General features: G+C 36.9%; 1 protein-coding gene across 3 annotated transcripts in view; it reads right to left on the bottom strand.

Moving 5' to 3' along the window:
• LOC148948195 (GATA-binding factor 3-like) overlaps window positions 1–21,067 on the bottom strand; it is a 98,281-nt gene that overhangs the window by 53,268 nt on the left and 23,946 nt on the right. The gene's annotated exons all lie outside the window — the stretch shown is intronic.

The following is a 21,067-nucleotide window of genomic DNA, read 5'->3' as shown; positions in this document are numbered from 1 at the left end:
TACCATTTTCAACAACACCATTAAAACGTGAAGAGGAAGAAGAAGAAAATTTTAAGTCAATTTTGGAAAATACTAGCACACCACTGATAGCTAGACAAAAGTGAAGACGTATCAAGTCAACGTCACCACCACCACCAGCCCCCAGTATACAAAAGGGTAGCGGACGTTACACAACGTGTTTACGTTCAAGATGGTTGAAGTTCTGAAAGGTGTTTAAGAAAAAATTGGTGAGGTGGGGAGTTTAAGTTCCCCCACCACTCTTTCCAAGGTCACTGGTGTTCACACTAAAAGTGTACAAGACTATCTACAAAATGAATTAAGTTACACTCTGAATAGAAATCATACACTTCGTGCCAATCATTATCGAAAAACTATAGCCTTTTCCCATTGCATATTATGCAAGAATATGTCCTAACTCTAGATGAGATTCAACGACGTCACAATACACCATGAAAGAACATTCTTATTACAATCGGTGTTTTTAGTCACTATTCATATGCAACTCCATTGCGCTTAAAGAGGTGCGTTGAAGTTGCTAAGGCCATTGAAAGTATTCTCGAACAGGATTCATATAAAAAATTTAAATGGATCGCGGTAGTGAATTTGTTAACCCCCATGTTGCAAAAGTACTAGTAAAATTTAGTACACTGCTCTATGATAGTCATAGTCCTATAAAGACTGCATTGGCCGAACGATTGATAAGAACTATTCGACTTTTAATTTCAAGATATTGTACATTGAATATCAAACTAGCATTTATTCAATATCTGGCTAAAATCATGCTCATCCATAATCAGCGAGCTCATCGATTATTGTACAGACAAACGCTAATGGAATTCTATCAGTTGTATCATGATGAAATTGACTATTTTCGTAAACAATATTCCAAAGACTCGATTGTCAAGAAGAAAAAAAATTAAATGCTGGTGATACTGTTCGAATAAATAGAACAACTAATGTTATTGAAAAGGGGACTTACTTGTGGTCTACAGAACTTTATAAAGTGGCAAACATACTAGACACTAAACTCATAACTTATCGTCTGCGTGATACCAAAGAAGAAGAGATTTTCAGCGGCTTTTATGACTATGAACTACAAAAAGTTAAAAATAATAGTGAAATCTATCAAATTGAAAAGATATTAAAGACTCGTACTCGCAGGGGTAGGAAACAGTTACTTGTTCTGGGGCTAGGGTACAACTCTGAGCTTGATTCTTAGATCTGTGTTGAAGATATTGACAATGCCCAGTGATTTCTATGTAACTTTTATGTCCAGTGTTTCCGATCCTCTCTACAACAACTTGAATACGACAAGTGATTTTTAGAAGAAACTGTCCCCCGCCATCGAATTTGACAGTGCGTATAAAGTTGATCTTGTCGATTATATTCTCAAAAATACCCATGATATCCTCAGAAATGATCATATGTATGACTTTAAAGTTATACCATTAGATTGGTCACTCTTTGTAGACTATGAATGGGTTGAAGCACTTAAATTTAGCGAATTTCCACATGCCAAAATGAAATATATTGAATACGATAATATGACAGATTTGTGTCGTACAATCAATAGAAAAATCTCATATTGTAGGAATGGTAAATTCCTTTTTAATTATTCAATGGAACATGATAGGATTTACATTACCTCACCTGTTGACACTGAAATAATTATTCTCAATGATAATCTGAGAAACGTTCTTGGCTTTAAACAGAATACGATCAATGGGAAAAATGCTGGGGCCGTTTACGGGATGGATCAAGTTATTTTTGCTGATTATCCACCTGGTTTCGCCTCGGACTCTTGCATATTTCTCTATGCATCCTTTGTGGAAACATCGAGAGTTGGTAATTCAAATGTCCCCCTCCTACGTGTTCTTGAACGAAAAACAACTCATGAACTTGTTCATCACTATAATATAAAGCATCTTCAGTATGTTCCTGTAAACACTTCGTATTTGGAACTCTGTCAGTTAACACTAAGAAGTGAATTGGGTGATACTCTAGCAATAACAAAAGGCTTAGCAGTGGTTACATGTCATTTTCGACCCTTTGTCGGCGAAACCAGCACCATCACCTAAAATGAACAATAGAAGAATTCCATTTGTCTACCCCGATATCGATTGCTCTGTCGCTGCTTTGAATCCACGTCAAATAAGCAATAGATTTGACTACTAAAAGGTTCGTATTACAAGTTCTGGATGTGTTCTGGGTAGCTGGTTTGCTAGGTTCTTTCGTTCTTCACTACCTCTTGCCAGAAAATATCTTGTGCCTGCTGCATCAAATTTTGCTGCCCCCACATTACATGACTGGGGGTCGGGCAAGAATTTCAAGGAAAGTGTTAAGGAAAATATTAGATCTTCAGAAAGAGCCGTTGGTGAGCAATTAAAATCTCGACAAAATGGGGATGGGTTGAAAAAGACGCGAGAGCATCATTCACTCCTCAGTCTCAACCCAGGCGGGATGCGAAGGACATCAACAAGGACTTTGAGGAATAAAACAAGGAAGACCAATAAGCAGAAGAACAAAAAGAAAAAGATTGTTAGATCAAAGAAGGATTTCTTCTCTTAAGATGACTTATCTCCCCCACAAGGAAGCATATCCATCAATTAGTTCCTCATTGAATCTATTCAATGCTGAAAATGTTGCTGTCAGTGTCAAGAACGGCTACTATGAACAATTTCATCCCCAACAACCCCTCTCGGAAAATATACACTTTCAAAAATTTTTCAATGAAAACTATTTCATTGATTTGTCATCAACATTTATTGATGTAAATGTTGTGGTGAAGAAAAGAACAGATAGTACAACTCCAAATGATGCCGACTGTCTCTTCTGCGAAAAATGTATTTTACACAACCTATTTGAACAAACTAATGTTTTTATTGCTGGAACATTGGGGAGCACTAGCAATAATTGATCAAACTATGCAAGCTACATACAATTTATGATGATGACACCAAAGGCATACAAGGAGTTGAGAGGACAATCATTGGGCTATGAATATCGATCAGGTGTTGATACTGATGGTGAGTTGACTACTGCAGTGACCCAAGAGTATCATCTTGTTGGAAAATTAAATCATGAGATATTCAATATATCCCAATGGCTACCCCCAATGTCAAGATTGACATAAAGTTACAGCTGGCCCCCATCGAATTTCATTTTGAGAAAAACACTTCCTGCAGCACCCGATGCAAATGTCATTATCAAATCGGCAATTCTCCACGTCCGAAAACAACAAGTTATGAGCTCTGGTACATTAGTAATTGGAAGGCTAAGTACTTATAGAGATAACATCCAACTTATCTTCCTCTCTACGATCGCCAATAAACGTCACATTGGCACCAACTCTCGTAATTATTGTAATTCATCATTTATCCATAAGGATATCCCGTCGAAAGCGAATTTGGTCTGTTTAAAGGATGGCAGTGCTGTTGGATCCTGGACTGAATCCCACCACGATTTTAATTTTTTCGGTCTATCTAGCCTTGTGTGCAAAGTGAATGGTATTCCATTGTACACTCTATCATTTGACAAAAATCCTATAGAACTCTGTACGACTTGACCATGCAATCCTTAGATCATGAATCTCAACTATTTGAAAATGAATAACTGATTCAATGTCTTCTAAAAATCATGGAGTAATTGTTTTGGACTTGTCGGGGACTCCGGATTTGAGCATAGTAAGAACAGGGAATGTAGGTTTAGAGTGTACATTTGCTGATGCTTTGACTGAGAGTATCATTCTAATATCACTGAGTCAATTTGAAACCTATTGGGAAATCAAACCCGACGGCAGTATTCTACTAGAATTAGCACCATAAACACAACCCAAATAATCAGTATATTTAGTATGGATCCATAAATATCTCAGTACAAGTCCTATTGCATACCTTCGGACTTCATTGAAAAAATTTCCAGGTGTTAACAATACCCTAATCATTGTTAATAGCAGTCCATCGACTTTGAAGACCGGCCATTGGCTATGTATGTTTCAAACAGCGAAGAATATTGAATTTTTTGATCCTCTTGGCCTATCGTATTAATTCTATACTCCATACATCAGCAACTTTATTGAAAGCAGTGGGAAAACTATTATTAAAAATCAACGAAGTGTACAAGATTTAACGACTAAGACATGTGGCTTTCATGCACTATTCTTTTTCATGTTCAGATGTCGTGGCTACACCTACAAGCAGTTTCTCGACATCTACGTTGACTTACTTCGATTGAATGACTTTCTAGTGGAAAATATAGTTACAAGCGTATTTAATATTGATTTTAGTGCCCTACGAATAAAATTTTCTAAAAATGTATGTGAAATTGTTTATTAATAAAAATTTATATACATGATAAAACGACTTTTCTACTCTTTAGATTTCATCTTCTACTAGGTATTTGTCGACAACAACTAGTGCAGGTAGATTATCCGAATTCACAGTGTACTGATCCTGATGTACTGCAATGTCAGGGTCACTTTTTCTACAGTAGAGTGCAACTTCACGCTTGTCATATCTCTTTGCATAGTCAATGGCACTATTTTCATTCATTCTATAGAATTCACATTGCTCAATTTTCTTATTTGAATCGATTTTACAAACAGTGTCCTCAAGTGGCGAATCACATTCCTTCATAGCCAACAAAAAATCAGTGGGCTTTTAATCATAAGATCCATTGTCTTTACAACGATGACGTAAAAACCATATTCTTTTGTTGTTCCAGCAGTTGAATCGCTGACCCGGCTCTTCCTCCCAGAACAATCTAAAACCACGACGATACCAATCTCGTAGCAATCAACAAAAATCACGCTTAGGATTCTTTCCAACTATTACGGGTTATTTATTCTCCCACTGATTACATTTATCATAGTTGCAATTGGAGATTGAGGACACTCTAGGATGAGAGTCAGACACTTCTTTAATACAGAAATTACAATCTTAAGTTTGTACAGCATATCCTCTATGGAATTTACCCGGGTAGCATAATCTACACTTTTCTTTATACTTATCAATAATTGTGCAATTCTCACATAATGAACAACTGCCCAGTGTGTACATACATAGCGGACATGTATGGAACATTATTTCATGTGTTGACACTCTCACTGCCACAATGAAACTAAGCTAGCAACAACAAAAATTGTCTGAGATAGAGAGAGAGAGAGAGAGAGGAGTAAATCATCCTTGAGCACCATCTTTCTCATGAAAAAAAAGTCCTAAATGCATTTGAATCACGACGTAGAAGCCTCATACAATAGTCTAAGGATGAAGAATCAGTTTTCATTATATCGACAAGCAGTCCCTGAGAAAATATATTTCTTTGAATAGACAGCTCTAGAAAATCGTCATCTAGAATCAAACGTTTTTTCATAAACACTAGATTCCCCATGATTCGCTCTTTCTCAAATCTATCCATTTTGTAGAGTCCTAACACTCTCACAACCAACTTCAGACTAACAAGAATTTCTTTTTGTACTCTATTCTACTATAGAAAGAAAAATACCTTTGATTTAGAAACAATTTTATTGAAAATAATTACAATAACAGTATTCACTGATGCATTTTGTTCTCATCAATATATTTCGATAGGACATCTAATGCTGACCGAAGTTTATTTATATGGAGAACATTCACTTTTCCAGCAAAACATAGTTGCTCCTCCTGTTTAAACTTGCTTAATGATATCACGTATCTAGCATACATGGTGTCCCATTCAAGACATATTCTAGAGCCAGCGGTTATCTCCACAGCCACATTGGGTACTTCTATATCGTTGCTGCTGTTTTCAGCTCCATCATTATTATCCGACAATGTAAATGCACGACTCATTTTTTTTTTCTCCACTAATATCCTCTCAAATAAACTATTCTCTTTGAATTCAATTATCTTACTAATATGAATTGTAATGAAAATCAGTCCTTTTATTCAAATCCCAACCACAAATCAAGTTATCGTATATGGAGTAACCTCCGCTCTCTGATTGGCTCATAAAAAACGGATGGTGCCTCAAAACTAGTTTGGTTGAGTTACATAATTTCATGCATGCCCTCAAAACATGTTTGACTACTTTATATCATACCAGTTTTTTTAAGAATTTGAATGTGAACTCATGACGTACATTCATTTAGCAATTGACAACAAAAACAGAAAAAAACCTGTTTGACCACATTACACACTGCCAAATAACCAGTCTGGTAACCCGTCATGGAAAGCTGCCAGGGAACATAAAGGCCCAGAATTCAATAGATGCTCCCTACTGACTAAACCTAGTGAAAATTATATATTTGAAATCAGCATAAAAAGCCGATTCTTTTGATACATTTATTGGTATAACATTTTTTTGGAGTTTCGGTTACTATTGAGCAGGGTCGCTCCTTACTTACCGTCGTTACCACGAACTGTTTGACAGGGCTTTATGATTTTTTGAAAGCGTTCTATTGCTTTCTTATTTGGAATAATGAGCTCTGTCAGTTTTATGTTTGCTTGGTCCTGGCTGAGAATTGGACTCCATGTTATTTAAACGAAGTTATTAAGAAGGGCCCCATAAAGGTACTTCAAACTAGAAAACCTTCCGATATACGCCTAGTGAACAAGTTCTCGATATCCGGGATGAACTGGTATCATGCACTGTACTTGTCTGCAGGAGCGTCACGTATGGGGGAGGGAGAGGGCCCCTCTCGAATTTCTCTCTGCCAGTCAGATAAAAAATTTGATTCGTTAGAAAAGTGGCGTGAAACGTCATTACTGTACTAGCTCATTGTTTTATTAGGGCAAAGGACCTGATGGAAATATGTGATATAAAAGTCAATAAACACAAGATTAGTCCCAGTTGGTAAAGAACAAAAAATTAAATAATTTTAAGAGCAAAATCACCCAAATAATTTGGTATAAATGAGCAGCCCGTTGGCAAAATCCGCCCTGCTTTCTAAGATAACTCAAACCCCTAAAACAAGAAAAAAAAAATAATAAAAATGGAAAAATGAAAACTATAGAATATCCTACACCATGCATTCTGCCTATATTTTGGAATAAAGGGGGGTTCCATTTACGAGCCATAGACCCGTTTGTAGTCTTTATATGCGTTTCTTTGTTTGTTTTTTTTTGTCATGGCTGGTCAGTTTCGCTTTAGATCTTTGATTTTCAAAAGGAAGAAAGGAAGAAAGGACCGAAAAAAATGTGAGTGATCTTGATGAAAATTGAAACATCAAATTGAGTTTTTAAATTGAGCTCCAAACCTTGTTGAAGAGATTTCAAGCCACTAATTACAAAAATAGGAGCTTGTGTTCTTTTCTCCGAAAAGCATGGTCACGCATGCGTCTTTATTTGTAGTTTGTTTGTTTTGATTTCCCCCAAGGATATTTCCCCTAAGGATGTTTCCCCAAGGATGATCGTATCGAAATAATAGTCCTAAAGTATCGGGAGATGGCTACTCAGAAAGGATTGGAGGTTCTAGTGCCCTTTTTAAGTAGCCAAAAAAAACTGTGCAACAGCAATGTAGGGATTTGCAGAAAAAATTTGTGTTTTTTTTATTTAATAAAGATAAGGTGGCTTACTCTTCATACAAAAAGAAAGCAATTTTTATATGCTAAGAATGTAAAGTCAGCAGAGCTGTTCAAAGGGGAGGGGCATGGGCAGCTGCCCCTGACGGCTTGGCTGGAGGGCCGTGTCTTTGGGGCTGCCCACTATGATCAAATTTTTAAACTTGGTTATGCTTTTTGTGCTTATATTTGAGTCAGGAGGGGTGTATAATTTCTAATTTTCCCTATGGCTGGGCACCACCAACCCTAGGAACGGGTCTGGAAATCAGACAGTCCAGGGTAACCAACTCTAAACAAAGAGCGGCCTGTAATAATAGTAACCGAAGCTCTAAAATAGGGATTCTGATTACTAACATAAAAAAAACTGGATTGTATTGGTATTTTCAAATATGTAAAACTCATTATATTTGAATGTATCCATCAAAATTCATTGAGCCAACCGGTAAGATAGAAAATATATTTTTACTAAATTTACGGTGAGAAGTATCATAATTTTACAGAGTTTGATAGAATTTACCAAAATTTTACTGATTTTTTTTTTATTTCAGTCAAACAATTCGTGGTAACGAACTGTAAGTAAGGAGTGATAGTAACCGAAACTCTAAAAATCTAAATTTTGCTATCAATAGTACTCAAAAGAATCGGCTTATTATATTAATTCCAAATATATAATATTCATGAAGTTTAGTGTTACGTATCAAAAGTTACGAGCTTGAGAATTTTTGCCTGATTTTCGAAAAAGGGAGGAAACATCCCTAAAAGTCAAGGAATCTTGACGAAAATCAGCATCAGATTCAGCGTATCCGAGAGCCCTGATGTAGAGGTTTCAAGCTTTCATTTGCAAGAATGTTGAATTTGTATTTTTTGCCTGAAGAAAGATGTCTGTTTTTTTCCCAGCGATGCAATAGTCCTAGAATATCAAGAAAAGAGCTCATTTGAACGGAAATTAACAGTTTTATGGCGCTTTTTAAGTTATCAAAAAGATTGGAAGGCAGATGTCCCCCTTCCAACCCATCTTTTTTTCTAAAATTCATTTGATCAAATTTCTGAGATAGCCATTTCTTCAGCATAGTTGAAAAGCCTAGTAACTATGTCTTTGAGGATAACATAACCCCCCACAGCCCCTGGGGAAAGATTTGTAAGTCAGGAAATTTGCCCATTGCTTACGTATAGTATTTTTTACTTGCAAGTATACACACATTTTTGGGGGAGGGGGAGAAGTTTCGGCGGGGGGATTTTCTGCGGGGATAATTTCCCGTAGGGAGGGAAGTTCCCGAGAAGGTGAACTTTCCAAAGGAAATTTTACAGTGGAGGAATTTGCCGAGACTCCTATACAAAACTCTTTTTATTTGCCTTACTTTCTCTTTACATATTTCATTTTACATGTGGAGATATTAAGGGGAATTGTCCAAGGGAAATATCTACCGGGTCGGAATTGTTTATAGTATCTTTCCGTAGGTGGGGAGATTTTCCACGGGGAAAATTCTCCATGGGGGAGTTTTCCACTGGATAGATTCTCCAGAGGAAATTTTCTGCCGGAGCACCTTTTACTAGAGGACGGGGAAAATTTTATGTGGGAAGAAAGTTACATGGAGGGATTTTTATTGAGGGACGGAATTTTCCATGGAGGGGAAGCCAGATTTCCCGGCATTATTTAAAAATTATCAGAAATGAAAATAAAGAAAAATAAGTTTTCTCAACTGAAAGCGAGGAGCAACATCAAAACTTAAAATGAACAGAAATTATTATGTATATGAGGGGGTTACCCCTTCTCAATACCTCAATATTTTGATATTTCAAAGAGGACCTCCGCCAAGTCGTCTTCAGTCCTCAGAAAAGAAGACGAAAACAAAATATAACCTTTTGAAGTAAAATTCACGAGAAAAAAATTTTGTTTTGCGCTTTTATCTTCTTTAAGCCTAACCTCGGGACGAACGAGATTTTTAGACTGTGTTGTATTTTAAGAAATTTGCTCTTTGTTTAGAAAAAAAATAATGACACCTGTAGATAAATTTTGGGAAAACATGTTGGAAAGGTTGACGGTTTGGATATCTGGCCAATTATTTGAATCAAAGGGCTCTCTCCAGAGAAAACTTTAGGTACCTTCCCCCCTAAAGTTCAGTGGTGAACATAGAAGAGGCATTCCCCTCCCCCTTGAAACCAAGAACGCATAGACATTCTAAGAATTATTATAGCATTGAGAAAAGAAATGAATACGCCTCTGAAGTTATTTGCAGGACTACCCCTCCTCTGCAAAAGTTCCATGTGGGTGCCCAAGCGCTTGTTTGCGCTATCACTTTTTTTTATTTAATCTGAAAAGCAAAAGATTTAAAATCCAGACTTCCAAATTATTGTCGGCTTTCATTGCTAGTAGATTTAAGGCTGCACTCGAAAGTGATCTGTTTTTTGTCTTTATTGCCAAAATGGATTCCAGTATCCTTTTTCGGCGCTAAATGTCTCTACACCAATTAAAACATTCTTGGTTAGTGCAAAGGGGTGTTTCTTTGAAGGAGTGATGCCGATCTGTGTTTCTTTTTGTGGGCAAGAGCCTACAGTCCTATCAAATTTCAAGGCTTGAAAGATTTCATAAAAAATATTGACAGTTCAGTTTGAGGGTGCGGAGTAAGGAAAATCTGTATAAGAATTAATTTTCCCATGAGTACTTGCTACTAAAATTGGTCATGTGTTCATCATTAAATTACAAAATATTATTCATAGGGAGCGGGGGCCTGTAAGACCAAGCCTCTTTTCAATAATGAAGACTGAATGATCTTAAGCCGAACTGGCCAGCCATGGAAAAATCCAACAGAGAGAAAAAAACTCAATGATAAAAACTACAAACGAGACTGCGTCCAGTGGAGAGAAAAGACGAAAAATGTAAAACAACGCGGATATTTCGCCTGTGTCATAACAAGGCGTCTTCAGTACAAGAAGAACAAGATAATAAAAAAAAACTAAAACTATATACAAATAGGGAAAAAAAGCTATTAGAGTTACTTCAGTGAGAACACCAAAGCAACTGAGGTAAAAAATAATAATAGATAAGATATTCTAATATTTTTATCTCAGTTGCTTTAGTGTTCTTACTGAAGTAACTCTAAAAGCGTCTTTTCCCTTCGCTGGTGGATTAGTTGTGTCAATTGTATTTTATTGGTGGTGGTTTTATTTGTTTTTATCTTAAGTTTTTTTTTTTATTATTATTATCTTGCTCTTCTTGTGTTTCTCTTGCGCTGAAGACGCCTTGTTTTGATATGGGCAAAATATCCGCGTTATTTTACATTTTTCGTCTTTTCTCTCCACTGGACGCAGTCTCGTTTGTTGTGTTTTTTTTTCCATTGAGTTTTTTCTCTCTGCTGTTTTTTTTTATAATGAAGACTTATACGCGTTCACTTCACACTGGTCATTGTGTAAAGTATTTAACATCAATTCGAGAAGCATTTCCGGGTATCTCCTTTCTTAGTTAGTTGGGCATTTATGCGTCAACGATAGCGGTCCAGGGGGGAGCTCTTGGGACTAAAAGCTAGTCGTGGGAAAGGGGTCGTTCCCAGGGCTGGAACTTCCGTTCCAGGAAAGTTACATTCTTCGCTCAATTCTAAAGGGAGTCCATCTTTCGCCTTCGTCCTAGTTAGTTGTTCTTGTGCTACCTTATTTCCTCTATGTGTATTCTCACGTTATTTAATAAAGACCATGTACCAACGTTTATCGTCTATCTTTGGAATTTACGTAAACCATTACATCTGCCAATATAAAAGGGTATATGGAAAGGACTTAAATAGAGGTTTACAGAGTGGTGACAGTAGAACTTTACAGAGTGGTGGCAAGCGGTTAAGATTAGTGGAGCATATATCACTAGTGGAAAACCTCCAAGTGACATCTGAGTGACCGTTATAAGTACTTACGACATCTTACGCTAAATACTGGCAACATATTGAAGAGCTATTTCGCCCGCTACCAAAATTGTTTGTGATATTGAGCCGCAAATACTACAAAAGACTGATAAAAAGACATCGAAATGTTACGAGGTATTGAACTTTTTTCTATTCAAAGCGCCTTCTTGAGAAACATTTTCTTTTAAATGAACATTTTGAAATAGGCTGTTACACAATGCCTAATATGGATTTCCTTGCGATAGCTTCTACATACTAATTCAAATTTCTACAACTGAAAGTCTCCGGTTGATTTCTACCTTCACTTAGCCATTTTACGTTTGGTGGTTTATTTTACCTGATTTTATACAGTTGACGTGTGATCTACATTTGACAGTTTCCAACCAAAATTTAACATTTTGAATTCGATAATCGAAAATTAATTCTCATTTGTGACTACATTTGACGCTAGTGATTTAATTGAAACCAACTACAATTGGATCTGGAAAGGACTATCTTTCGTAAGTGATTTACCACGATTAAACAACCCAGTAAATTTTATTATACCCTTGCTGTTAGAAGTGAAGTTATTGCCCAAAATTTAGCGTCCGTAATTAAAGAACGGTGTTTAAAACAAATATTTAAATTTTTAGAATAACTGCTTTTCAAATTTTAATCTCAATATGTCAGTTTTTATTCCTATTCTCGATCCGGCGGAAACTGGATATAACAAAAAGGTTGCTTTTGATTTTGTAAAACAGTGGAGGGGAAATGGCATAGTTCCACCTCTTTTATTTGACTCAAATGATCCTGATTTCGATCAAGATGAACTTTATGATTACCTTCAAAAGATCAAGACATGGGTCCCAACAAACCCTCCAACTCCCCTGAGCACCAGCCCAATTAATCCTCCAATAGAACAGCCTCAACTGTCCCAAGTAATAGGATCGCTAATTGACCCCTTTTTTTTAACGTTGTAACGCCATTCACAAAGTCAGAAAATGGAAAAATAATTAAGTTTGTTACAAAATTTGTTACAAAGTTACAAAAATTGAGTTTGTTGCAAAGTTAAAAAAATTTCAGTTATTGTTAAATTGGTCTGATTCAAAAGCTTTGCGTCATTTTTGGCCCATGATTTGTTTCGCTCCTTTTTTGGGAATCTGGATCCCACGATTATAAATTTGTCAAGTTTAAAAGGTGGATTACTTGTAGTATATACACCAGACAAAATAGTAGGCAAAATGGTTGCAGAGTTTTTAGGCGTGGCTCAATTTAAGGATGAAAGGGTATATCTATTCTATAGAAGGATGCAAAAATTAGGAAGGTCATGTAGGGTGTCCTTAGAAGCCAGGGATGATGGTGTAGTTCTTGGAAGATTTGCTCTAAATTTATTCAAGGAGTGGATCAGACCGTCCTACAAACGGTATTTGTTAGAGAATAGTGCAGAATTTTTTTTTGTTTAGGTGATGCGTATAAGGTTGCAATACAATATGAACAGATAGAACAGATAGTGGGGAAAGGAGACACGTCTTCTTTTTCCGATGAATTTCTTTCTGCGCTGACGAGGGTGAAATTTGGACTCAATGATAATGAGAAGGCACTGCGAGATGGTACTGATTCCTCGCAGGGCGGTTTGGCTACCCAGGAAAAGGGAGCTGGTTTTGAAGTCCCGTGGGATGGTACTGATGCGTCACGGGATGGGTTTTTTTGTGGCACTGCGAGATGGTACTGATTCCTCGCAGGGTGGTTTGGCTACCCAGGAAAAGGGTGCTGGTTTTATGGTCCCGGGGGATGGTACTGATGCCTCACGGGATGGTTTTTTTTGTTGCACTGCGAGATGTTACTGATGCCTCGCAGGGGGGTTTGGCTACCCAGGAAAAGGGAGCTGGTTTTAAGGTCCCGTGGGATGGTACTGATGCCTCACGGGATGGTTTTTTTATTGCACTGCGAGATGGTACTGATTCCTCGCAGGGCGGTTTGGCTACCCAGGAAAAGGGAGCTGGTTTTAAGGTCCCGTGGGATGGTACTGATGCCTCACGGGATGGTTTTTTTTTGTTGCACTGCGAGATGTTACTGATTCCTCGCAGGGCGGTTTGGCTACCCAGGTACAGGGAGCTGGTTGTAATATCTCGCGAGATGAGGTTGATGCCTCACGGGATGGTTTTAATGCGTAGCGCTAATAGTTATGTAGAGATATCAACAGTAGTACTGCCATTTGTCGAACCACAAGTTAGTAGAGAAAAACCAAATAGGTCTAAACCGAGGCGTTCCGCAGCAATAAAACCCCGAGGATTTTATTGGGAATAGTATCTTAACGTCATTGCAGCATGGTATGATTTTTAGAGTTTCTGCAATTTCATTTATTTGTCGCTGGTATCTTCAGGATTAATTAGCCTTTCCCGGTCATTCATTTTGCCCTAATTCGAAGTTTATACATAATCCCAACTTTCCTTGTCCTCATCAAATTCAGGGGTATGGGGAACAAGTCTATTTTAAAGTATACAAAGAAAAATGAAGCGTTAAAATATCCAGTTTCCGACTCCTGTTGTTAGTGTGGTTCGTTTATACTATGTAAGTTTTTACTTATGCAAGTATTGTGTAGTGTTTGTAATATGTAATTGTTTACTAGTTCATGCTGTAGAATGTTAGTAGGCGAGAAGTGAATAATTTGGGAAGGGAATGTTTTGAATTCAATTAAAGTTTGGGGGTTTAATGAGAAGGGGATAAGCCAAATTTGGGAAATTTAACTTAAAACAGGGGGAGAATCTGTAAAGTATTTAACATCAATTCGAGAAGCATTTCCGGGTATCTCCTTTCTGAGTTAGTTGGGCATTTATGCGTCAACGATAGCGGTCCAGGGGGAGCTCTTGGGACTAAAAGCTAGTCGTGGGAAAGGGGTCGTTCCCAGGGCTGGAACTTCCGTTCCAGGAAAGTTACATTCTTCGCTCATTTCTAAAGGGAGTCCATCTTTCGCCTTCGTCCTAGTTAGTTGTTCTTGTGCTACCTTATTTCCTCTATGTGTATTCTCACGTTATTTAATAAAGACCATGTACCAACGTTTATCGTCTATCTTTGGAATTTACGTAAACCATTACATCTGCCAATATAAAAGGGCATATAGAAAGAACTTAAATAGAGGTTTACAGAGTGGTGACAGTAGAACTTTACAATTGTAAGGGGCTTAAAAGAATTTTCCAAGGGAGGCAGATGGGTGTCTAGAAAGTTCTTTTTTTTCGTACCCGCCTACTTTTCCTGGAGTTGAGATTTTCGAGCGGTTTTCTCTTGATGGCTGGGGGGAGAGGAATACAACCCTACGTTCAACTTAACGAGCCAGCAGACTGGGCAAATGTCATCAGGACCACCGGGGGCATTGTTTCTATGAATGCTCACCTAATAAAGAAAAAAACTAAATTTTAAATTTTGCGGGATTCTTTAAAATCTTTGTCAGAAGAAACAAAGACAATAACGAAAAGAAATTGCAAGTTAACTGACACGTGTAGGTTTTGGTACAGAAAGAGGTTAGGGATCGGTTAAAAAGTTATGCCAGCTTTGCCTCCCTCCCATGTCTCTCTTCCTTCATTTTTTTTCATTTTGTTTGAATGTCAAAAGATATTACCCTCCAACATGCAGCCCTGTATTGTTAAAACTGTGGCATATCATATTACCGTTTTCGATGCTTCTGAATCGATTGACTGTTTTAGAATTTTATACGATGTACAGAGAACATAAAGGTTATCACTCTGTGAGAGATGACGTTGAAGTTTTGAGCATGAGGCTCTCACAACTCTGATGCAAAATATACTGCTGTAACTTTATGGATATTATATTGTTTGTTTTGAGAGTGTCCATCCCTCCCCTTCTCCGGTTTTACGAAGCCGAGTGAATTTTCTTATGCAACTCTGTTTTTTAGAAATAAATCAACCCTTGATAAATGTTGCAGAGAACCTGTAGGCCCCTGAAAATTGTGGTGAATTTTCAGCTAAAACAAATTGCAAAATAAGGTGTTTTTTGTCGCCTTAATGGCTTTTTGCAACTTACCATTTCCCCCTTTAGCATGAGAATTTTAACAAGTTAAAATTAAATTATGTGCTTCTGCTTATCTCAATTTCTCTTGTACTTACCAAATATTTTTTCTTGGGACATCTTCCATATCAACTATAAAAAAAAAAAAAAAAAAAAAAAAAAATAACTAAAACAATACCCTCATGTGGCTTTTAGATCCATAGTCCCCAAAAATTGTCTGGAATTCAGCCCTCTGTTCAAAAATGGACGAGGATATCTGTACTAAAGTTCATTTAAATATTAAAATTTGGTACTTGTTTAGAATCCAGTAAACACACGAGAAAGACTGCATCGAAATCTTAAAGATGCTATATAAAAACAAGTTTTTGCTGCCTAGTAAGGTATTACTAGTAAGGTATACTAGTGAGGCTGCCTAGTAAGGTATTACGTGACAAAGATTTAAACTTGAGTTTTTGGGGGTTGAAGGGGCAAAAAAGGTACCTAGGTTAGGTTACGTATTCGATATATGCTATGCTTTACCCCCCTCTCCCTCCCCTAATGTGTAAATATATACCCTAAATTTGTTTCTAAACTATTATATTTGCATCCTATTTGGTTTTATTTCATTAGCATTACCAAAACTTCACTTATCGCGTGTTTACTGGATACTAAATAAGTACCGGATATCCCCTTATTTTCTTGGGTCAGATATCACCACCGAAAATGCAGGATTAAGTTTTTTTAAATTCAACCAAGTTTTTGCTTCTCCTTGCTTATTAGATAAATAAAACTGAATTACAACGGATTTTGTCCACCAGCGTTGTCAGTGCCTCGAGAAAGGTGTTACCGGTTTTTTTTTTAACCGAGCTTGTGCCACAACAGTTTCTTTGTAGTATATCACACCACTTGATGTCAGTTTCTATTTTACAAAAATGGTAAAATAATACTGAAACGCAAGCAAACTTTTTTCTACACTCAAATCTTCATCCGCTATCAGAAATTAAAAAAGAATAATAATTTCAAATGAAAATACGGACCACATTAATACTTAAAACGTGAGAGCTGCTGCTCCTTCTTCGTCCCTCGCTCTTTACGCTAAAGTCCTAAACTTTTGTAAAAAAAAAACTATTCATTCAGGTTCGACCTTACAAATTTAGACCAAAAGTCAAACTTTAGTGTAAAAAGCAAAGAAGGAGGAATGGGCGGCCCCTCCCCCTCATATACGGCATAATTTCTGTTTGTTTTAAGTTTCAATGTTGCTCCTTACTTTCAGTTGAAAAAAACTTTTAATGTTTTACTTAATTTCTAACGGTTTTTCAAGTAAAGCTAGGAAATCCATCCACCCCCCTTTGAAATCCCTTGCAAAATTATTTTCTGAAGCGTTCTTTCCAAAGAAAAATTCTCCTCTTGTAAAATCCCCTACAGAAAATTCCCCGAAAAAAAATTTCGTATATTTCTCAAGAACGAATACTATATGTAAACAATGAGTAAATTGCCTAACTTACAGCTCTTTCCCCAGGGACCTAGAGGGATCATGTCTTCTCTATAGGCGTAGCTATTAAACCTTTCAAATATGTTGAACCAAATGGTTATCACAAAATTTCGATCAGATGCCTTCAGGAAAAAATGAGGTGTGGGAGGGGGGTTAATTGCCTTCCAATTTTTTTGGTTACTTAAAAAGGCGACTAGAAACTGTAATTTCCATTTGAATGAGCCCTCTCTCGATCTTCTAAGAATATTGATTCGATACAACCATCCGTGAGAAAAAAGAAGAAAACAAAAAAACACGCATCAGCGATCTTACTTCAGGCAAAAAATCAAAAATTCTACATTTTTTTAAATAGGAGCTTAGAAACTTGTAGTAGAATTTTCTGGTATTCTCAATCTAATGCTGTGATTTTCATTAAGATCACTTATTTTTAGGCGGTGTTTCTCCCTTACCGAAAAGCAGGCAAATTTACTCAAGCTCGTAGCTTTGGATGGGTAAAATTAAACGTAATGAGCTTTACATATTTGGAATCAGCATAAAAAAAAACATTTGTTTTGATGTAATAATTGTCATAGAAATTCCTTGGTACTTGTCTAAAATATAAAACACACTTGAGAGCTTGTATTGCGAATACCCGGTTTTTCATGCTGTTTATACCAGACACTAACCTTCGGCTCGTTGAGAAACCATGTTATAGTTTTTTTTTAAATTAAATATTTAGTTGGTATTTTGGTTAGGTTATTTTAGGTTACGTGCTCTGGGCGTCCCCCCTTCCACAAAAAGTTGTGGTATTTTATATAATTTTGCTACTAGAGCATTGTATTTTTCATCATATTTGTTGTATTTCATTAGCATTCACCAAACTTCACTTTTCGAGGGTGTTTTGTGTAGTAGACAAGTACCAATTCTTTTTTTCACTTATCGGGTGTGTTTTATATAATAGGTAAGTACCAATTCTTTTTTTAGACTTTCGGCTACTATTGGGCTAATATGGACCACTGTTTTACGTACCAAAATTCATGAAATCCTCGAAGATTCCTTTTCATGTTCTGTTTGCATTTAGCGAAAATCGCTTTTCATTTTGTTACGTCCTTAAGAGAGAATTAAATAAAAAAAACAAGTTTTTTAAACTGAAAGTAAGGAGCGACATTAAAACTTAAAACGAACAGAAATTATTCCGTATATGAAAGGGGCTGTCCCCTCCTCAACGCCTCGCTCTTTACGCTAAAGTTTTTTTTTGGTTTAAAAAATAAAGGTGTGAGACAGTGTCAAACTTTTTGGTAAAGAGCGAGGCGTTGAGGCGGGGACAGCCCCTTTCATATACGGACTAATTTCTGTTCGTTTTAAGTTTTAATGTCGCTCCTTACTTTCAGTTTAAAAAACTTGTTTTTTTATTTAATTTCTGATCGTTTTTTAGTTAATGCAGCTTTTATTTGTATAAAAATTTTACTTTTCTTTTGCTAAATGGATGTCTTTACAAATTAACTTACGTAACTAACTTCTATATTCGTATAATTTTCTTCTGGCAAAAAATACAAAGTTGCAGATTTTTGCAGATATGAGCTTGAAACCTATTTAATAGGGTTTTCTGAAACGCTGAATCTGACGGTGTGATTTTCATTAAAATTCATTCACTTGTTGGGGATATATCCCCCCTCTTTAAAAAATTGAGTAAATTTTTTCAGGCTCGTAGCCTTTGATGAGTAATACTAAACTTAATAAAATTTATATATTTAGAATCAGCATTATAAACACATTCTTTTGATACATTTATTGACATCAAAATTTCGTTTTTAAAAGTTTCGATTACTATTGAGCCGTATCGCTTGTTTTTTTGTTGTTTTTTTTCTTACGTATATGTTATTACTTATATGAAGGGGTTCTCCCCTTAGTCATTACCACGCTCTTTACATTAAAAGTTAAAAAAAAATTTGATTCAGAAACCCCTGAATCACAAAGGCAGTTTAATTAGAATAGATAGCTCTTTTGAAAGCACTAACAAAAAACTGTAGCGTAAAGAGCGAGGTACTGACTTGGGGGAGAACCCCCTCACATACGTTATAATTTCTGTTCGTTTTAAGTTCTAATATTCCTTCTTACATTTCAGTTGAAAAAACTTGTTTTTTTTAATTTAATTTCTGATCGTTTTTTAACTAATGCTTGGAAAGCCGGCGCCCCCGACCTATCCGTGGCCCGGACCCCCCCCACCCCTACTCCCCTGCCCTATTCTCATGCTTGACCCCCTCCTCTAGCCCCCCCCCCTCCAGAAAAAATACTTCCTGAAAATGGTTGTATACTTCCCAATAACCAATAAATAATGCTGGCAAGTCCGGCGCCCCCTTCATGGCAATTTCCCTTCCCCCATGAAAACTTCCTTCATGAACAGATCCTCCAACATAACCACCGACCCATCCTTCCCTCCCACTACCACAAAAAAAACCTCCTAAAACTTCTGTATACTTCCCAATAACCAATACTATATGTTAACATTGGGTAAAGTTCATAACTTTTAGCCCTCCCTCTGGGAGCTTCGGGTGATTAAGTCATCCTAAAAGACATATTTATCATATTTTCAACCATGCTGAACAAAATGGCTATCTCAAAATTTTGATCGGGTGACTTTGGGAAAAAAATGAGCGTGGGAAGGGGCCTAGTTGCCCTCCAATTTTTCGGTCACTTAAAAAGGGCACTAAACCTGTTGATTTCCGTTCGAATGAGCCCTCTCGCAATATTCTAGGACCAGTGGGTCGATACGATCACCCCTGGGGAAAAATAAAACAAAAAAAACAAACAAAAAACAAAAAAACACGCATCCGTGATCTTTCTTCTGGCAAAACATACAAAATTCCACATTTTGGAGATAGGATCTTGAAACCTCTACAGTAGGGTTCTCTGATACGCTGAATATGATGGTATGATTTTCATTAAGGTTCTATAAATTTTAGGGGGTCTTTCCCCCTTTTTTGAAAATCAGCCAAATTTTCTCAGGCGCGTAACTTTTGATGGGTAGCACTAAACTTGATGAAAGTTATAGATTTGAAATCAGCATTGAAATCTGATTCTTTTGATATATCTATTGGTATCAATAACCCGTTTTCTAGAGTTTCGGTTACCATTGAGCCGGGTCACTCCTTACTTACAGTTCGTTACCACGAACTGTTTGACCTGAAGGGTTTCGGAAGTAAAAATTGGCAAGGCGAATATAACTAAAATGTACATACTATACGAGAAATTCGTTATAAGGTTCTTCCCTTCTAAATTTTACAGCGGTGGTGTTAAAGATATTTAGTGTCTTTTTTATGGCGAAATCTGCAGCAGCATCAACAGCTTGATCAGGGACATATCTAGGATTTTTTTGGGGAGGGGGGAAGGTACAAAAGAATTTTTATTTCGGGGTGGGGGGGGGGTAAAAATACATCAAAAATAGGTTTATATTCACTTTTTGTTAGGTTCTTAGGAGTCGGAAGAACATTTCGGAGGGAGTTCAAACCTTCTAACCCCCCTGAATACCGATAGTCTCAAGAAACATTTTAAAACGGTTGAAAAAGAATGTAAAAAAACATAAGGCTTAATCCAATGGCGTAGTTTCGTCAAAATCCTGGGGGGGGCAAAGTTAGAGCCACTTTTACCAAATCAAGTGAAAATGACGGTAAAAACCTAAAAAGTAAAGGCTAAGGGAATAAAGGTGAAAATTATACTAAAGAACACCGACCCGTTTTTGAGGATGCTTGAATTATGCAGGCTTATCTTAGTTTTGACAAGATTTTTGAAGAAACTAAATTTCAGCTGAGGGAGTAAACTGGAGTCGTCGGGAGCGGGGGGGGGCGCAAGGTCTAACTAGGGTAGTTGGTCCCCCTTCCCCATAGCAAATTACGCCCCTGGCTTAATCATGAGGTGAAGCATTACTTTTTAGCAACGAATACGCAGCTGCTGTTTCATACAGCGAATATAAAAAAGGCTGAAACTTCTTATAACAACCTGAGTAATGCATCTCTGCTATTGCCACTGCTGGGAGCTCTCCCGCTCGGTATTTGATCGTTAGTTTATGTGGTTTGAAAAGTTCATTATTTCCACGTCTCCCCGTGAACATCACTATGACGAGCGCAATCGCGAGCTACTCTTATGTTCTCAACTCTGGCAGGGTCAGTGCAGGAAATCTCCATCACCAGGGAG

This window comes from Artemia sp. Qi Xiang Cuo, chromosome 9 (genome assembly GCF_049724085.1).
Source record: "Artemia sp. Qi Xiang Cuo chromosome 9, ASM4972408v1, whole genome shotgun sequence".
Taxonomy (NCBI): domain Eukaryota; kingdom Metazoa; phylum Arthropoda; class Branchiopoda; order Anostraca; family Artemiidae; genus Artemia; species Artemia sp. Qi Xiang Cuo.
This window is presented reverse-complemented; position numbering and strand designations above follow the sequence as displayed.